A 20,450-nucleotide genomic window follows, 5' to 3' on the forward strand; every position below is an offset into this window, starting at 1 on the left:
TCTAGGGACTTTATTAATCAACCATAATAAAGAAAATGCCTTTTATTATTAATAAATAATTCGATACAAGTACCAAAAGTATTGGCCTCTAGTGCTTACACCAACAAACATATCGCGTCCTTATGTTAATTAGATAGTTTGACCCTTCTAGAGTAGTTTTCTGCCTGGTAAAGGGACAATTGAAAATGAAATTATCCTATAAGAAAGAATTCATTCGATACGTAAATCTAAAAAGGAAAAATTTGACTTGGTGTTCAAAATAGATCTTGAAAAGTCCTATGATCATGTTAATTGGGATTTCTTAGAATTTTGTTTGAAGCAGAACAAGTTTCCTCCCATTACCATAAAGTTGATCTTGCATTGTGTAACTAGCTCCTCTATGTCTATTCTTTGGAATGAGAGACGACTACCAAGTTTTGTTTCGACTAGAGGATTACGACAAGTTGACCACTTTTCACTCTATCTCTTTGTCATCTACATGGAGATCTTGTCGCACAGAATCACCAGGGGAGTCGATGAAGACCAATGAAAACTGGTCAGTTTATCTTGTAATGGATCATGTTTATCACAATTATTTTTTGCTAATGATGTTCTTCTTTTTCTAAAGGATTCTAACTCCCCTGTAGGGATCATTCATGATAACCTGGGTCATTTTGCCATGTTTTCTGCCCTTAAAGTGGATGTTGCTAAATCAAAGGTGTTTTTCTTCGCTACCACTAAGAGGAGTAAAATGAGTTTAATTGTCTTTAGCACAGGTATCGAGCGAACTATTACTATAGAGAAATACTTGGGTTTTCCTATTTTGCATGGTCGTCTTCAACGCAAGGACTTTGAGATTCTTAGAGGAGAAAATTAGTCAGAGTTAACATCTTGGAAACATAAATTATTAAACAAGGTTGGTCATTTGACTTTGGTTAGGTATGTCATGAACTCCATCCAAAATTATTATATGCAAGGGGCTTGGATACCTCTGCCAATTTATGATTTTATTGATAAGACGACTAAGAATTTTTTGTGGTTCAAACTTTGGTGTGCATCTCGTTTTCTATAATAAAATCACTAAGCCCAAAAATCTGTGTGGTATTGGAATCCTAAAAGCAAGAGAGACCAATACTTATATGTAAGGTAACCTGGTTTGGGGTCTCTACCGCAATTGTGATTCCCTATGGATCAAAGTTCTGAAGCATAAGTACATCACTAATGAAATATTCCTTAATATGTAAAAGAAACTGAGATCAGTTACTTGGAATGCAATTATGAAAGCTCTTTATGCTCTTAAAAATGACTTTGAATTTAGATCTGATGATGAGAACTCCTATTTATGGTTTTCCAATTGGTTTAGGATAGGGAAATTAACAAAGCAACTTCTCCATGTCGATATCCACGATTTAAAAATGCGAGTGAATGATGTTTACATGGATGCGAAATGGAACTTCAATTTATTATATTCCTCTGGTTGTTTATGGCCGTCTGAAAGCGCTTCCCATTTGTTTGAATTCTCTGGTGCTTGATCTATTAACCTGGAAAGGAAATTTAGATGGTATATATATTGCTCGGGATGATTATAACTAGTTTAAAAAACTTGAATTTGTGTAGAATACAATAGATAACAACTCTTGGAAGTGGGTATGACATATTATGCTCATGAGAAGGTGAACATTTTCTTTTGGACGACTTTACATAAGTCCCTTCCTACGAGATCTATGTTGTGTCATAGTGATATGCTATAGATGAATATATATTTTAGATGCAATTAGGATGCCATGGCGACTCTACACTACTTGAGAGATTGTGAATTCGCTGCCCGCTTTGGAAATCTATTGCCTTATTGGACCCACTATTCTTCTTAGCGGATGGTTTAGATGATTGGGTTAAACACGACATGGATAACAAGTCTATCTTTTTGGCTGCTTGCTGATGGTTGTGGCGCGCTAGAAACAAACTATGTCTTACATATGAAGTGGTATCTTTCTATACTTTAAAACTAATCATATGGTATTATGCTAATCAGTTAGCTAAATATTTTATCAAGCATAATTTGTCTCATACAATGAGAACAATCATGTGGAATGCACACAAAAAGTAGTCATAGGATTCTGAATGTTGATGACAATATCCTCGATAATCCTAACATCTCGAGTTTTAGTGGATTGATTTGAAATGATGATGATGCTTATTTTCACAGTTTTGCGGGTAATATTAGTTATTCCGACTTCCTTCATGCTGAACTGATGACGATATATCATGGTTTGCCTATGGCCAAAGACTTGACGTGTTTTTCTGACTCCAACTTTACTATCAAGCTTATATATGAGTATGTTAATGTTTGACATAAATATGCCACGATTCTTCACAACATTAAAGAAGTTATCTCTAGGAAATGACGAGTTCAAATATTTCATACTCTTAGAAAGAGAAATACTTTCATTGACTATCTAATAAAACATAAGTCTATAATGATACGACCTACCAGTCTTTTGCATAGCCTTCTGTATCATCACTCTCCTATTTATCGATGGTATTAGAACTTTATTTTATAGATATTTTTTTTCTTTTCCTTTACCCACTTATAAAAAAAAAGACATAATTCAATTACTACCTCTGTCACCGTTTCAAAATTGTAATTGAATACAACCTCTCAATACAACCTCTACGAATACAAATAATTCTATTGTTATATTCGATTAAAACACGGTAAGAATTTTGGGCTTAGAAAAAAAGAAAAGAAAAAATAAAACATGGCAAAATTACGAAACCCTCCTTGTGTTTGACCTAATGAAACGCTATATAAATCACCATCATCCCACCTTACTAACTTCATCTTTAGGGTTCGTGTTGTTTTCGGCTGCGCAAGAAGGGCTTGTGTCTAGGTTAGTGAAACTGATACGTGTGTCTTCACCTCTGAACTGAAATCTTTGATTCGATTCATTCTTTTGCTTCGGAGGTGTAAGCACACGCATCTGTTTTGCTACCTTGTTCGTCTTCGGAAGAAAGTGTATCTCGAAATAGTTTTTTATGTTTTAATTTTATTGAATTATTATTTACTTTTTATGTTTTGAAAATTGAAATCGTGAATCGTTAAAGACGCTGCCGCAGATTGTTTGTACATACTAGATCGTTTTTTGGCAACCATGAAAAGGTACAATGATAATATTTGTTTATATGTATGTATTAGGTAAGTAATTTAATCAGATTTGTTTGAGATTTGTAGGTTAAGATTTAGTTTGTTCCACTAGGTTGAAGTTGAAGAAATTTAGGGTGTTTCAGGCGACAGTGATTTGTGAATTCTACCTCGATTTGAGTTTTTCGATTTCTATGGTCTTAAAATTTGATTCAATCTGTTGTGATTGATTTTGGATTGTTTCAATAACAGATCTTGTTTTTCCAGTTATTTTTGCATTAGTTCGGCAGGTAGATCTTGCAGCTAATTTATTTATAAAGTAATCCTTCCTGTTCAACCTATGAAAGATATGTGCTTACAATGTTTTGTCATTCCAAGGACTTCAATCTATTTTGATAAATCACATAAATTAGTAGAAACCTATGTATTTATCACATTTAATGAAAGCTTATTTTAAGAAATAGAAACATACACCTCAACCATTGAGACTAAAATGATAGGCATCATAGCAATCGAATGAAGCGCTGAAAATGTGGTATGGGAACATGAACTTTTAAGCGTAAAAAGAAGCATGAGAAATCATAGCCTGAGACTAAAAGAATAGACATCATAGCAAATGAATGACCGGCAGGAAATGTGGTATGGGACCATGAACTTGTAAGTGTAAAAAGAAGAAAGAGAAATCATAGTCTGAAAACGAATTAGAAGAAACTCAGATTTTTTAGGATCGGATTAGCTTTGTTTGTACGACAATTATATTGTCATGGAAGGTCTTTTGTCGGTAAGCTCCATTTTACTAGAAAACGTTCAAAGATAGGAATGTCTCTAAATGGTCTCGCATGCTGAGATAGCATTGGTATACCAATTTTTACACAGTTTTCTAACTGAAATGAAAAAGAATATTAAAAATGCATAGATGTGATATGGAAAATACCTTTTACATCAAGCTATGTTGAGAAACTTCATAATTAAGAATTCAAGATATATTCTTTAAATGCTGTATCATTTTTTAAAGTAACTAAAACAATAGAGATTTAAAGACACTTACTTTTGTAAATCCTCTTTGAAATATACTTAACCCAACCAATCCATCTATAAGTGCCATGCCAAGAAGAGTGAAAAATGTGTTTGGTTTTGTATGAATGAGTTATGTCCATCCCAAATTTTGAGATGGTATTAGAGCCTATCCTAAATCCGTTGTTGGTTTCTTGCATCGTTCATGCTTTGGGCTCATTGAGGTCTAAGCGTGAGAGTGTTTTTTGGACTTTTTGTCTTAATTGCAATCCGTCCTTAATTGCCTTAATTGCAGTCCGCCCCTAGTCTCCTTAATTGGGACACTTTGGCTTGTCTCATTGAAGCTCCTAACACTTTTATTGTGTTGGTTTTGAAGGGGTGAATTTAGTCCCACGTTGTTTAGAGATATGACATGTGTTGTTTATAAGTGGGGGCAATTCTCAACTTACAAGTCATTTTTGTAGGGATGAGTTAAGTCCAACGCAAATTCTGAGACGAAGTATTAGGGCATATAAGTCTGCAAAATACACATGAATATGCGCAAGAACCAGTTAGATGCATAAGAACCACATGAACATGAAAATGTAATTTATGTTGTTGGAGATGAATGAACCCGAGGACGATGTAGGCTCTAGGTTGGATGTAGAAAAAATTGAAGAGATAGACGAGGTGATTGGTCTAAAGCATGAGAGATGAGAAAGCAAAGTTTGATGTAAATCCAAGACCATGCATAGATACCATCTCCAACATTCTCTAAAACTCTACACTTTTTGCCACATTAAATGCAATGACATTGTTGTAGAAGAAGGGAGCAATTTCTAGATACATTTCTTCTTTCAAAATTTTCTTGAAAATTTTGTTAATTGTGGCTTGAGTGTCCCTCTTGGAAAGATTTGTTGGTGTAGCATTTGAGTCATCCTCTATAGGCCTTTTCCCTCTTACACATTCAACATCCGTATTGTGATTGACTTGTAATGCTGTAACAATCTCCCACATATGAACCTTCACTTCATTCGTTATAGACCTACACACACAAACATTGACTTATCTACCAGCCAAATGATGTTTCAACCTATAAACTCCTCTAACAAGTACTTTTTTTACAGTAATTGCATTTTATTTTTCTTGTTCCTCCATCAACACAAACTCCATACTTCCATGCTATATCACTTATACTCATCATATTATTTTGAACTCTAGAGGGTGTAGATGATGAGACCCTAACAATCGAAATTGATGAGAACATGGTTAACTTTATTTTGAAAAGCTCTATTTTGTAAGAATATGTATTGGAGTGCAATGATAGAAAAACTGAGAGGAAAATAATGATTTTATTTGAATTTATAGAGGAAATAAATGAAGAGAAGAAACCCAATCATTATATGATTAATCGTTATAGAAGAAATAATTGAAGAGGTATTGGAGTTCCAATGGTTTTAGTTGCTGGGAAGCTTTCACGATAATTATTTTTCAGTTCTTAAAAAGTGTATTTAACATATTTCCAAAACCCTGAAAAAGAGCGTTGTTGTTAGGGTATAATGGGTCAGTTTTTAGGCAGGGTCAAAGCAAATTCGAAATGGGTCAAAAAGTTCCAAAACAAACCCTAAAATAAATCACGGGGATCTTAAGATCCCACACTTTCACGATTTTCTCTACGCTTTCAGTGCTCCTTCAATTTTCACGATCTTTATGCCAATTAAAGCGGTGATTGCTTGCCGATCATAAGATCATACACTTTTGGGAGTTAAAGTGTGATCCTAACAACCATGGTCAGAAGTTATCTGGTGGAGCTTAAAATAAAAAATAGGAATCTGAACTGGTTGCTCAAATTTAAGTTTCTTTAGTGTTTCGACAATTTGTATGTATTAACTACATCTAACAAAAGAAGAAAAGTTTATATAAGATCACATAACTATCAAATGCCATATTAAAATGAAGGTTAAATATTCTTTTTGGTCCCTTAGTTTTTAAAAGACCGTATTGATTCCTTATCTCTTCAAGCAGCACCATAAAAATTCTCTGTCTAATTCGGTCAAACGACATTTATTTTTATACTTGTGGCAACTGAGTTGACATTCATTCTTCATCGTCTTCGTTTTCTCTTTGACATTTTTGCAAATTTCTTTAAAATGAATCCTAAAATGAATTAAGGTTAAATTTTCATTGCTTGCCATCACCATTGTTGAGTGGAATCACGAGTTCTGTCAATCAGGAGTTATGGGTACTGTTCATCCGTTGCAAAATAAAAGAGCTCTGAAAGTTTTAATTCGAAGGTACATACAAGTTCTAATATGCGATGGAAACATAATTGTTTTTGTGGAGACATAATTGTTCTTCGCAGGGCAACGACAATTAATAATTTTAGAAAACAATTTTTGCTTTGTCCACATTTTAAGGCAAACTTTCTTGTTAAACCTTCATCGTTGACAAATTCTGGTTTAACATTGTTCTTTGGTTTCCTAATTTACACATGGATCTGCTCAACTTAGGTGTGGATTTTTTGATTGATTCTATAGCAAAATGGGAGATGAGAAGGACCAATTTATGATGGAGCAAAAATGTAGGTTGAAAAAGTTAACAAAAAAAATTGATGCAACAAAAATGGAGGTTGAAAAGTTAGGGGGTAAAAAATGAGGAACAAAAGCAAGATTTTTTGTAACTTCAAATTCAAATGAGAAACATTATGATCTAGAAGGTTTTTTGAAAGATAATGTTTTTGCTTTTTTCAATGTATTAGTTTTAAGGACATTTTAATTTTGTATTAGGAAGTTATGTAGCAAGATCATTAGAAAGTTATGTATCAATAATAAGTTATGTAGCATGATCATTATGTACCAGTTTGTTTAAATTGAATGGTATCAGTATTAGTTATGTTAATACTAGTTTTGTTAATAGAAGTTATATTAACTTTTTGTATATAAGTTTTGATTTGATTTGATTAGTTTTATTAATACCATTTTGACATGGTTTGGTTAGTTTTACTAATACCAGTTTTGATCTTGTTTGATTTGTTTATATCAAAGAGTTTATATGTGTTGATTTGTTTATACCATAATAACATAATTCAACATAACTTAAACGAAGTTTGAATAAACTGCATAATCAACCATTACACAAACTTATTCAAAATACATAAATAAACATCTGCAGGTTCTAACATACATTATGCCATCATTCAAATAAGCATACAAAAAGAACTATGTAGGTTCTAACAAAAATCATTATGCATACAAAACATAAACGGTCTTCTTTTTCAAAATAAAACATAAAAAATTCAACAAATAATTCTTAAATATGCTGAATGGTCTTCTTGTTTAGAGTGACCATCTTTGTTGGACTTTTCCTCCGTGTAGTTAGGCCAACCACATTATTTGCTGCACTTAATTTGGTTTTAGGTCTTGGGGTTACACCTGATGTTGATGCCCTCCTAACACTTAGCTTCAGTTTCCTTTGTTGATTAGCTTGATATGGTTGAGAAACTTGACTTCCTTGAGTTGCAAGAGTAACTTGTGTTTGTTGACTAGCTTGACTGCCATGACTTGGTTGAGTTTGTTGATTAGCTTGACTTGCTTGATTTTGTTGATTAGCTTGACCTGGCTGAGTAGATGGTGTCATCTTACAAGTAGATTTTTTATGACTTGTCTGCTTGTACCTACTACACTTGACAATTAAACCCGTTTTCCCATTTTGCAATCAGAGCCATCAAACTCCCCTTACTTAAGATTCCCCCTCTTCTTTGATCTTCCAGGAATTTTTCTATACTTTGGTGGTTGAACATTTGGATATTCTGTCATGACCCAAAAATTTGATCAATTTACAAGATAACTCACAAGATTGTAGACTGATATACCTAGTTTTCTGGTAATATTCAAGGATATGGTCAATAACCTTAAGATTCCTACTCTTCAAATGGAAGACCTGTGAGTTCTTTCTTTCTTCATTAGCATACATGTTCATTAAAATTTACTAAAAACTTTTCTGCCAGATTTTTAATGTGTCTGACTTCAAGACGTGTTAAGCTAACATTCTACAACATGTACTCATGAATCATTATATATATATATATATATATATATATATATATATATATATATATATATATATATATATATATTTAAACTTGCTCCAAATCATAACCTTTGAATTGAATCTAATCTAATGGTTAAATTAACATTTTTACTTGATTAACCATTAGATTAAATTCAATTCAAAGGCTATGACTTCAAAGATATTGGAATTTCGCCAAATTCCTGACGTGGAATTTCACCAAACCTATGGAGAATTCCGAATCAATCTTTCTGATTAATTACTTCTCTTGTTCTTTACTCTTCACTCGATTGAATCAACCACACATTAGTTGCAAGACGATTTTGCTGCGCAACGATTATTGAAGAAGAAAAGAAAAATGAATTGGGGAAGAAAAAAGAAATTAGGTTTTTGGGAGAAAAGGGGAAAAGAAGAATATTATTGCATAGTTTCTACATGCCTTCAAATGGAAGTTTATTCAATATTTTCTCTATGCAACTACATTATTACAATGATGGTACCTCCCTATTTATAGGCTGAGATTGCTTGCACACCAAGCAATCTCCAACTAACCTAACTAACTAAACTAAAACAAACAAATAAAGCTAAGTTAAAATTCTATCGAGATACAGTTCTTCGACATTTTGACAACTATACATTTCGACACACAAAGCATTTTGACAATAACAAATTCTTTTGAAATGATGATTTGGCACAAAGAACTATATTCATAACACACCACCTAATTCATTGTGTCTAAGCTATCTACATTAATCACTTTTTTTAGTCTTTTGAACACTTCGACCTGCAGACCTTTCGTCATGATGTCTGCGATCTGATTCTCAGTTCTGCAGTGTTCCAAGTCCAGCCTCCCATTTTCTACTTGCTCTAGAAGATAATTGAACCTTATTTTGATATGTTTACTTCTTCCATGTGCTATCGGATTCTTCGCTTGATTGATAACGGACATGCTGTCGATCTTCATGGTAATTGCTCCATGATTCTTCCCTGTAATTTCTTCGACCAAATTCACCATCCACGTTGCTTGACATGCACAAAAAGAAGCAACTATATACTCTGCTTCAAACGAAGACAATGCAACTACTAGTTATTTTCTTGAGTTCCAAGTAACTTGTGCATCACCTAACATAAACACATAACCAACAATGTATTTTCTATCATCAACATCACTACACCAACTTGAGTAGGTGTAACCCACTAGTTTGTATTCTTTTCCTTCATCAACTGTAGGAAACAAAATGCCATAGGCGAGTCCTTTCAGATACATTAGAATCGTCTTCGTCACTGCTAGGTGTGATACTTTGGTGTTAGACGATAGACCTAGATCTAGAAGGGGGGGGGGGGGGGGGGGGGAGGGAATAGATCTCAAGTTCAAAAACTTAACAAGAAATAGTTTGACAGATTTATGATGCAGAAGCAAGTTACAAATATCGCGAATCAAAAATCGTCTAACCGAACCTGATATCAAAAAGCTCGGATATGCGCATTAAAGATTATGGTATGATAATGATTCACAAATCGATCAACAACAACTAATCACAACTAGTTGAATGTAAAGTAATACATATAAGCCTATCTCCAATGATAAATCATACAATATTGATCAAACGATCAATGTAATCGACAATTTGCAAACCGATATATATATATATATATATATATATATATATATATATATATATATATATATATATATATATATATATATATATATATATAGTGAGAGTGAGAGAGAGAGAGAGAGGATTTTTTAGGCAGTTCCCCAATCAACCTCGCTATGGGTACGTCTGCCCTCAATTCGAATTCAAATTGAGATATTATAATATATCTTACTTTGAAAATGTGCGAATAAAAGAGATGAAGAATTCTAACTCTATAAACCCTAGGTTTGATGTTGATTCTACCACCTCGAAGAACCTTCATCAAAGATTGATCAAGTAACCAACAATGCCACTTCAATTCACCATTCTCACGCTACTTCTTTGAATGAAACCCCTTGTTCTTCAAAGCTTTCACTAGGTCGAATTAATTCCAAGCGCACACTTGTTGAAACCCAAGATTTGTCAATACGATCCACCATCTCACGCTACTCCCTTCCAAGGCACCCCTTGTCCCAAGGCTTTCACTCGATTGGATCCGGATTGCACAATCTTGTCCAAAACCTTCAAACCCTAACGATCTTAAAGGAAAACCCCACCTTGGTTTTCTGATTTGAAATCCTCAAAGTTCTCAACCCAATATTAATGGTATAAATAACCTAATTGAACGTTATCAACCCTAATCTAGATAACACCCAATCAAAAAATGATTACGTGTAGTTTGATTATGTGTTTGCATAAAAGAGAGGTTGAATATGATGAGAATGCTTTGAAATCCTGATTTTGTATATGTTTTACTCACTAGAAACCTTTCTAGACAATGATTCATGTATGAAGTATTTATATGCATGCATGTTTGGAGACAAAAGGAATGCACAAGACTTGGAAAAATTATGAATTTTTGAAAAAATTCATCGTATAGGTCGCCCTATGAAATTCATGTGCCGACCTGTTGATGCATAGGTCGACCCGTGTAAGGTCATGTGTCGACCTGTGTATACCATGTGCTATCTATATGTCGACCTGAAGAGGCGACACATGAGTCAGAACCTATAAGCTTTAATACTGCAAAATTGGTGTCGACCCATGGAATGCATGTGTCGATTTATAACAATTTTTTTTATAGGTCGATCTGTAGACGTATGTGTCAACCTACGCTGTAACTTTTCACAAAAAAATACTTTTCATGCATTTTTTTATGCATGAGACCTTTTCCAAGTTGTTCCATAATGCTTTTGTGCATCCTAATGTAAAGATGCACATGGAGAATCAAAAAATATCATCCAATATACATTAATGCTAAAGTATCTTACTTTTGACATTATGCAAAATACATCTAACGGAAGTTGCACTCACATTTGGATTCTGCATGAATCTACTCAACATACTTACACTGTATGCTAGACCTGGCCTTGTATGTTAAAGGTATCTTAATGACCTAATAAGTCTTATGTACTATGTTGGGTCGACTCCATCTTCCTCTGAGTCTTTCGACAATTGTAGTCTTGGTTCAACAGGTGTCGAAGTTGAATTACAGTCATCCATCTCAAATATCTTGAGTATTTCATTTGCATATCTTCTTTGATGCATCATCAAGACTCTACCACTCCTGTAGAATTTTATTCCAAGGAAGTATGAATTGTTGCCCAAATAAGACATTTCGAACTCCTTGTTAAGATCACCTTTGAAGTCTTCGATCTCTTTCTTGCAGCTACTTGTTATTAACAAGTCATCAACATAGAGACACATTATAAGCAATTAACTTTTGCTTCTTCTTACATATACTCCATGCTCAATTGTTCACTTCACAAATTCCTTATTCCTTAGAAAACTATCCATCTTCTTATTCTAAGCTCTTGGATCTTGCTTAAGTCTATACAGGGCTTTATGCAGCTTGTATACCTTGCTTTCTTCGCCTTGTTTCACAAACCGAACATGTTGTATAACATAAACTTTTTCATCTAAGGGGCCATTCAGGAATTCACATTTCATATCCATCTGACACACATGCCAGTTGTTCATATTTTCTAGATTAACAATCAACCTAATTATTTCGATTCTAGCAAAAGGTGCAAAAACTTCGTCAAAGTCGATTCCTTTTTTATGAAGAAATCCTTTCACCATAAGTCTTTCCTTGTGTCAAGTTACTTCTCCTTTGGGATTTAACTTCACCTTGTATATTCACTTCACATCAATTGCCTTCTTTCCTTGAGGAAATTCGACAAGTGACCAAGTGTTATTGACTTTGATGGACTTCAGTTCCTCATTCATTGCTTTCATCCACTTAGAATCTTTCAATGCCTCAGTTGCATTGACTGGCTTGATATATGCATATAAAGCATAATGTACCAGCTCAAATTCATCATCGAAAACATTATGTGATGTAATCACACATTCTTGCAACCTTGCAGACATGTGTCTTGTTCTTTGAGGTCTGCTTGTGCTTGCTTGGCCTCTGACTTCTTCTTGTCAAACTTCTCTTTTGACTTCACTTGCTGGTTCTTCATATAGGATTCTCACTGAATCCTTCTTAACATTTTAATTCCAATCCCATTCTTTAAGTTCACATATGATCATGTCCATGCTGATCACTACTTGCTTGTTCACTGGGTCGAACAACTTGTATCCTTTAGTTGAATGATATACTATTAGAATCATTTGACTCGACTTATCATCAAGTTTTCTTCTCAACTGATCAGGCACATGTCTATGTGCTATAAATATAAATACCTTCATATGACTCAAGCTAGGCTTGACACCAGACTAATATTCTTCTTATGTGATTTCTTCTAGCTTCTTCGTTGGACATCTGTTCAGTATGTATGTTGCAGTTGACACAATTTCTCCCCATAATTCTTTGGATAGATATTTGCCTTTTAATATACTTCTCACCGTATTCATGATAGTTCTATTCTTCCTTTCAACAGTTCTATTTTGTTGTGGAGTGTAGGGTGGCACCACCTCACACAAAATCCCTTCTTTCTCACATAATATGTCGAAGTATTTTAAAATATATTCTCCACCACCATCTATCCTCAGAATCTTGAGCTTTCGACCACTTTGTCTGATGAAAGTGAAACAGAAGAGTCTGCAAATCTTGTGACTGCCTTGACTGGAAGATGGGGTTCTGATGAAGACTCAAGTGATGATGAAGTAACCTTTGAAGAGTTGGCCACTACCTACAGAAAGTTGTGTCATAGAAGTGCAGAAGTGTGTCAACAAGTTGAAAGCCAGAAGAAAGTGATAGCACAACTGGAGAATGAGAAGGCAGAACATGTGGAAACCATCTCCAAGTTGAAGACTGAATATGTATTCTTGAATTCTAAACTGGATGAGATGACCAAGTATGTAAGAATGCTAAACAATGGATCTGACACCTTAGACAAGATTCTCCATACTGGATAAATAACAGGAGACAAATCTGGCATTGGGTTCAATGAATCTAAGCCTAAGTGCAGTTACATTGGTGGCAAACCTAAATCCAAACCTAAGTGAAGTCATATTAATAGCAAACCTGAGATGTCACATCACATGTCACAACATCATAAAGGAAGACAACAGAAAGGGAAACACCAAAGATGGAGATGTCATTACTATGGAAAATTTGGCCACATAAAGCCCTTTTTCTATAAGCTGTATGGTTATCCTAGTCCTGCTCATCATCAACCTAGACCCAAACATCACGGGCCTGTCAACAAAAAGCAATGGGTTCCTAAGACTAATGTTACAAGTCTAATAGCTCACACTTCCTTCAGAGTTTCAGCCAAAGAAGATTGGTATTTTGACAGTGGGTGCTCCAGACACATGACTGGAAACAAAAACCTGCTAACTGGCCTTCATCCTAATGCCACAAGCTATGTAACCTTTGGCGATGGAGCAAAGGGTGAAATCAAGGGGATTGGTAAGCTTGATTGCCCTAGAGTTCCTACCCTTGACAATGTCCTACTTGTTAAGGGATTGACTGCAAATCTAATAAGCATCAGTCAACTGTGTGACCAAGGTTTAAATGTAAACTTCACCAAAACTGAATGTCTGATTACTAACAAATAAAATGAAGTGATCATGAAAGGAGTCAGGTCTAAAGACAACTGTTACATATGGAGTTCTCAAGAAACTGGCTACTCTTCAATGTGTACTTTAGCCAAAGAAGAAGAAATGGAGATATGACATCAAAGATTGGGCCATCTGCACCTTAAAGGTATGAAGAGGATTATATCTGTTGAAGCTCTTAGAGGAATTCCTAACTTGAAAACTGATGAAGGAAAAGTCTGTGGGGAATGTAAGATTGGAAAACAGACAAGGATGTCACACCAGAAGCTCAGACATGACACCACTTCCAAAGTTCTGGAACTCCTCCATATGGATTTGATGGGACCCATGCAGGTGGAAAGCCTTGGTGGGAAGAAGTATGCTTATGTTGTGGTGGATGACTTCTCCAGATACACCTGGATCAATTTTATAAGGGAAAAATCTGATGTGTTTGAAGTCTTCAAAGAGCTTTGTCTAAAACTTCAAAGAGAAAAGGAAAGTCTAGTCATCAAAATTAGAAGTGATCATGGGAAGGAATTTGAGAACAACAAGTTTGCTGAATTCTGTTCTTCAGAAGGAATTCATCATGAGTTCTCATCTCCCATTACTCCCCAGCAAAATGGTATGGTGGAAAGGAAAAATAGAACCCTTCAAGAATCAGCCAGAGCTATGATTCTTGCTAAGAAATTGCCCTACCATTTTTGGGCTGAAGCCATGAACATAGCCTGCTATGTTCACAACAGAGTGACCTTGAAGAAAGAGACTCCTACAACTTTATATGAAGTCTGGAAAGGGAGAAGACCTACAGTCAAATACTTCCATGTGTTTGGTAGTAAATGCTATATCTTGACTGATCGTGAACAAAGAAGGAAGATGGATCCCAAAAGTGATGAAGGAATATTTCTAGGCTACTCAACAAACAGCAGAGCATGTAGAGTCTTTAATTCCAGAACTAAAGTAATGATATGTTGAGACATCTCTAAATGATTCCCCAGCTGATTTCTCAGACAAAAATAAGGAGAGTGAACCTCCTCAAGCTGAACCTGAAGATGACAAAATCAACAAGGGACCCTCCATCAGAGTTCAGAAGGATCATCCTAAAGATCTCATTATAGGAGATCCAAATAAATGGGTCACAACTAGATCAAGGGAAGTGATCTCACATGGCTGCTTTGTGTCCAAGATTGAGCCTAGGAATGTCAAGGAAGCCTTGACTGATGAGTTCTGGATCAATGCCATGCAAGAGGAGTTAGGTCAATTCAAGAGGAATGAAGTATGGGAACTGGTTCCTAGACCTGAAGGAGTAAATGTCATAGGTACAAAGTGGGCGTATAAGAATAAATCTGATGAACAAGGGGTGGTTACTAAAAACAAAGCAAGATTAGTAGCACACGGATATACTCAAGTTGAAGGAGTGGATTTTGATGAAACATTTGCTCCTGTAGCTCGCCTTGAGTCCATTAGAATATTGCTTGGAGTGGCATGTATTCTGAAATTCAAACTGTTCCAAATGGATGTAAAAAGTGCCTTCTTGAATGGCTACTTAAATGAGGAAGTATATGTTGAACAACCTAAAGGATTCACAGATCCAAATCTTCCAAAGCATGTGTACAGATTGAAGAAAGTCCTTTATGGTTTGAAACAAGCTCCTAGGGCTTGGTATGAGAGACTCACTATGTTCCTCACTAACAATGGATACATGAAATGAGGTATTGACAAGACCCTATTTGTGAAGAATGAAGGAGGAAAACTCATGATGGCACAAATATATGTAGATGATATTGTGTTTGGTGGGATGTCGGATCAGATGGTTGAACATTTTGTTAGACAAATGCAGTCTGAGTTTGAGATGAGCCTTGTTGGAGAGTTGACCTACTTTCTTGGGCTACAAGTCAAGCATATGGAAGATTCTATCTTTCTATCTCAAAGCAAATATGCCAAGAACATTGTTAAGAAGTTTGGCATGGAGAATGCAAGTCATAAAAGGACACCTGCTCCTACACATTTGAAAGTCTCCAAAGATGAAAATGGTGTTAGTGTAGATCAAAGTCTATACAGAAGCATGATAGGAAGTCTGCTATATCTCACAGCAAGCAGACCTGACATTGCATTTGCTGTAGGTGTTTGTGCTAGATATCAAGCTGAACCAAAAGTCAGTCACATAAACCAAGTGAAGAGAATACTGAAATATGTCAATGGCACCAGTGACTATGGGATGTTATATACTCATGGATCTGGATCTATGCTGACTGGTTACTGTGATGCTGACTGGGCTAGAAGTGCTGATGATAGGTAAAACACATCAGGAGGATGTTTCTTCTTGGGGAACAATTTGATATCATGGTTTAGCAAGAAACAAAATTGTGTGTCCCTATCCACTGCTGAAGCTGAATACATAGCAGCTGGGAGTAGTTGTTCTCAACTGGTTTGGATGAAACAAATGTTGACTGAATATAATGTCACACAAGATGTCATGACATTATACTGTGACAACCTGAGTGCTATAAATATTTCCAAAAATCCTATTCAGCACATCAGGACAAAGCACATTGATATTCATCATCACTTCATTAGAGAACTTGTGGAAGAGAAAATCATAACACTGAAGCATGTTACTACTGAAATGCAATTAGCTGACATATTTACAAAGGCTTTGGATGCTAATCAGTTTGAATGTTTAAGAGGGAAATTGGGGATTTGTATTCATGAGAATTTATAGCAATTAATTTGGAGTGGAAAAGGGAATAAAGATATTGTCTGCCCACTTAAAAGAAAGTGCCCCATTTATGGTAAATCATTACCTAGTATTGGAACTAGCATCTAGACAATTTTCACACGCTACCTCAACACAACCACTTCCATCTTCATCAAACTGTTCAGACCATCTCTGCTAGGGCGACAATTTTTTTCTCAAAAGTTCAACAAAATGTCACAACATCCCTCATCTTCTGCTTCAAAACCCACTCACAAAGCAAGGACTCCATCCATGGATTTTCTGGATGAAGTTGTTTTGGAAGTTATTCCTCTTTTAGTGATCCCAGGCGACGCCCCTGGTCTATCTTCCACGACAGGAAACACTCAAGGTAACAATTCTGACAACCCTCCTCCTAAGGATGACATGCATTATACAGATCGTGTCATTAGGAATTTGATCACAAGGATCCTAAATGAAGGACACTCAGTCAAGGGAGTTTCGACTCCTCTGTCTAGAAGGGACCCCTCACCTGAGGTGGAACCTTAAACTGAGAAAGATGATGATTCATCGAGGTCAGAGAAGGATATTGTTACTGAGGGACTGTGTTCTCTAGGAAAAACCTTGCCTAGTAAGAAACCAGTAGATGCTTCTCATGAAACTGCTGAGAAGGTGATTGATTTGGAGGAAGAGAGCTCAGATGAGGAAGATGACACCTTGGTTCATCACTTGAAACCAAGTGTTGCAAAGAAAATGAAGACCAGGAAAGACAAGTCTGTGGCTGAGATGTTGACAACCAGAACTAGTAAGAAGGTTGCTGCTGTAGGTCCTTCTAAATCATGGAGTAAAGTAGAGGTCAAGAAGAGAAAGGTCAAAGAAAGTTATGATTCTGAAGATGATGTCGAAGATGATGTCCCAGACATCTCCCCTGCCAAAAAGCAAACTGTTAGAAAGTCTCCAGCTAAGGTTGCAGCTGTGCATTTGGACAACATTTCCTTCCATCTGGAAGATGGTGCAGCCAAGTGGAAATTTGTTATACATAGGAGGGTTGTTGTGGAGAGGGAACTAGGGAAAGATGCTGTGGAAGTGAAGGAGATTATGGAGTTGATCAAGTCTGCAGGTTTATTGAAAACAGTTAGTGCATTACCCCAGTGTTTTGAAGGTCTGGTGAAGGAGTTTGTGGTGAATATCCCTGAGGATATTTCTGACAAGAATAGCAAAGAATTTTGCAAGGTGTTTGTGAGAGGAAGGTGTGTAAGGTTCTCCCCAACTGTAATCAATAAGTTCCTAGGAAGAGGAACAGAAGGAGCTGTTGAGTTAGAGGCCACAGACAATGAAGTCTGTAGGACAATCACTGCTGGTCAAGTCAAGGAATGGCCAAGCAAAAAGCATCTATATGCTGGAAAATTAACTGTAAAATATGCTATCTTGCATAAGATAGGTTCAACCAACTGGGTTCCAACAAACCATATCTCAATAATCTCTAATGTTCTTGGAAGAATAATCTATGCTATTGGAACCAGACTCAACTTTGATTATGGAAGGTTCATGTTTGAAAAAATTGTTAGACATGCCTCCACTAATGCAGTAAAACTGCCAATTGCCTTTCCCTCAATCATTTGTGGAATTATTTTAAGCCAGCAACCTAGTATTTTAAACACAAGTGATATCCCCAGTAGAAGGAAGCCTCCATTGTCCATTCATTACAAGTTATTTGAAGGCAGTCATGTCAATGACATTGTCATGACATCTGCAATAAAGAAGCCAACCTCTCAAGGTGGCCTGGTTGCTCAATTGAAAGAAACCTGTAAGGAGTTGGAAACTGGGATTAGGGTGGCTAAGGCTAGGAAAGAGGCTTTAGAGGTTCTAATTAGTAGCTTGGAGCAAGAAGAGATGGATAAGGTTGATGAAGCCAAGGAGACAGATGCCCACACCTCAAGTGAGAGGTCTAATTCTCAAGATCAATCTAGTGGCAGTTCTAGATCTGAAGGTGAAGAAGATGCTACCTCCTCAGACTAAGTTGTGGTGTTGATGGTCCCCCTATTAATGATGTGTGTTCTGGATGCTGTTTTGGATGCCTGGATGATTTGATGTTTTTTCTGTTTTGATGTTTGTAGTTTGTTTTAGCAGTCCTTTTTGATGCCATGATGTAATATTTGGGCTCTTTATGAGTTCCCTGGATTTCTAATTATCTCAGCTAATGCAACTGTGTATAATTATGGTTTTGTATCTCCTGACATTGTCTTTTAACATTTTATATGTTATAACATCCTTTGTGACATTCTCTGCTGGACTGATTGACATTTATTTTGTCTAATTGGTCACTTTGGTCTATTTTGACTAAAAAGGGGGAGAAGTTAATATGTGGAGAGTTGCAGTTAATGAGTGGAGATGTGGAGAACTACAATTATTATGTGCTAAACAGCTGTATAGGTGCTGATGTTAAAGGAGATGAACAGAATAATGTCCTGTGCATGTTCTGTGCTGTACAGGTGCCGATGTTGAAGGAGATGTTAGAGTGTGATTCTGAATGTTACAGGTGCTGTTGTTGTTGAAGGAGATGTCTGTGTTGAACAGACTTAGGGGGAGAAGAAGCACCTATGTGTTTTTTTGTGTATTACTAGTTGCTATTATAGCTAGTAATTGTGTTTGCTTCTGCTGCTGCTTAACTGCTGTGATGCTGTTTAACTACTGATGTGTTTTTCTTGCGAACAAATGGACTGATATATGTTTTAGCCAAAATTTGCCAAATGGGGAGTTTGTTGGTTCTAGGTGTTGGCAGCAATTTTGGTAAAACCAAGAGTGTTTACAAGTTGTCACATGTGATGTCTTAACATAAGATATCTTGTACCTGCTGGATGTTTAAAATAGAATTATGCAGGATTTTTCCAGGATGTCAGACCCGATGTCATGACATCTGTATACAAAATATTCAGTCTGAATGTTATTTATTATGTGATTGCGTTTTTAATTGCAATTTGTGTATGATTGATGAGTTAATTGAACACGCTATCAATCAGTAATTACAACGTAATTAACTTATTTTCCAAAGAGATCTAATCAACTGTCATGAGAAGATATGAATGAAAAATAGTTTTAAGGTTTTATGATGTCCAAGCCCAACCAAATGCTTCTATAAAAAGGACATGGAAAACCTGATTTGATACACAAGAAATAACGAACGAAATATTGAGAGAGAATAAGGGTTTAAGTCTTGTGTGGTCGTGTGAATTGTAAGCCATTCAATTCATTCATAAATGATTGAATTGGTCTGATTTTTGAGTTGTAATTTGTCACTCAAAGCTTTTAAGCATGAATGTGTGTCTACTTGATTGAAGCTGCTAAGTAAGATCAAGTGTGTGTCTTTGAAGAGTGTCTTCTTTTTAGTGTAATTCTTGTTTAATATCACTGGTGTGATTGAGGGGGAGTGAGTGAGATCTCATATCTAAGAGTTCTTAGGTAGAAGTCGCACAGGTAGAGATTAGGTGAAAAAGACTGTAACTTGTGTTGTTTACTGAGAGTCTTTGAACTTATTCTATTTTAGTGGATTTCCTTCATGACTTGGTAGCCCCCAGACGTAGGTGAGTTTGCACCGAACTGGGTTAACAATTGCTTGTGTCTCGTGCAATACAACTTTTTATCTTTTATCATGTTTATAGTGTTCAGATATTAGTGTTGTGACATTACCTTCGACATCTCATATCTGATACCAGAATTTCAGAATACCTTGTCTTCAATTTAATCTTGCACCGTTTTGAACTTTTTAGGAATGCGAGGGTTCACTAGTACTTTGTGTACTCTCTGAGCAAGTATAACAACCTTAACTTGTTTATCCCACAACAAATAGTTGTTTTCTTGTAGTTTGCTTGAAAGTTTTGGACCAAACTAATGCAACGATGTTAAATCCAGTGTGATAAATGCAAGGTTATGAGATTGTTACGCCATTGTT

The sequence above is a fragment of the Lathyrus oleraceus genome, chromosome 1 (genome assembly GCF_024323335.1).
Source record: "Lathyrus oleraceus cultivar Zhongwan6 chromosome 1, CAAS_Psat_ZW6_1.0, whole genome shotgun sequence".
NCBI lineage: Eukaryota > Viridiplantae > Streptophyta > Magnoliopsida > Fabales > Fabaceae > Lathyrus > Lathyrus oleraceus.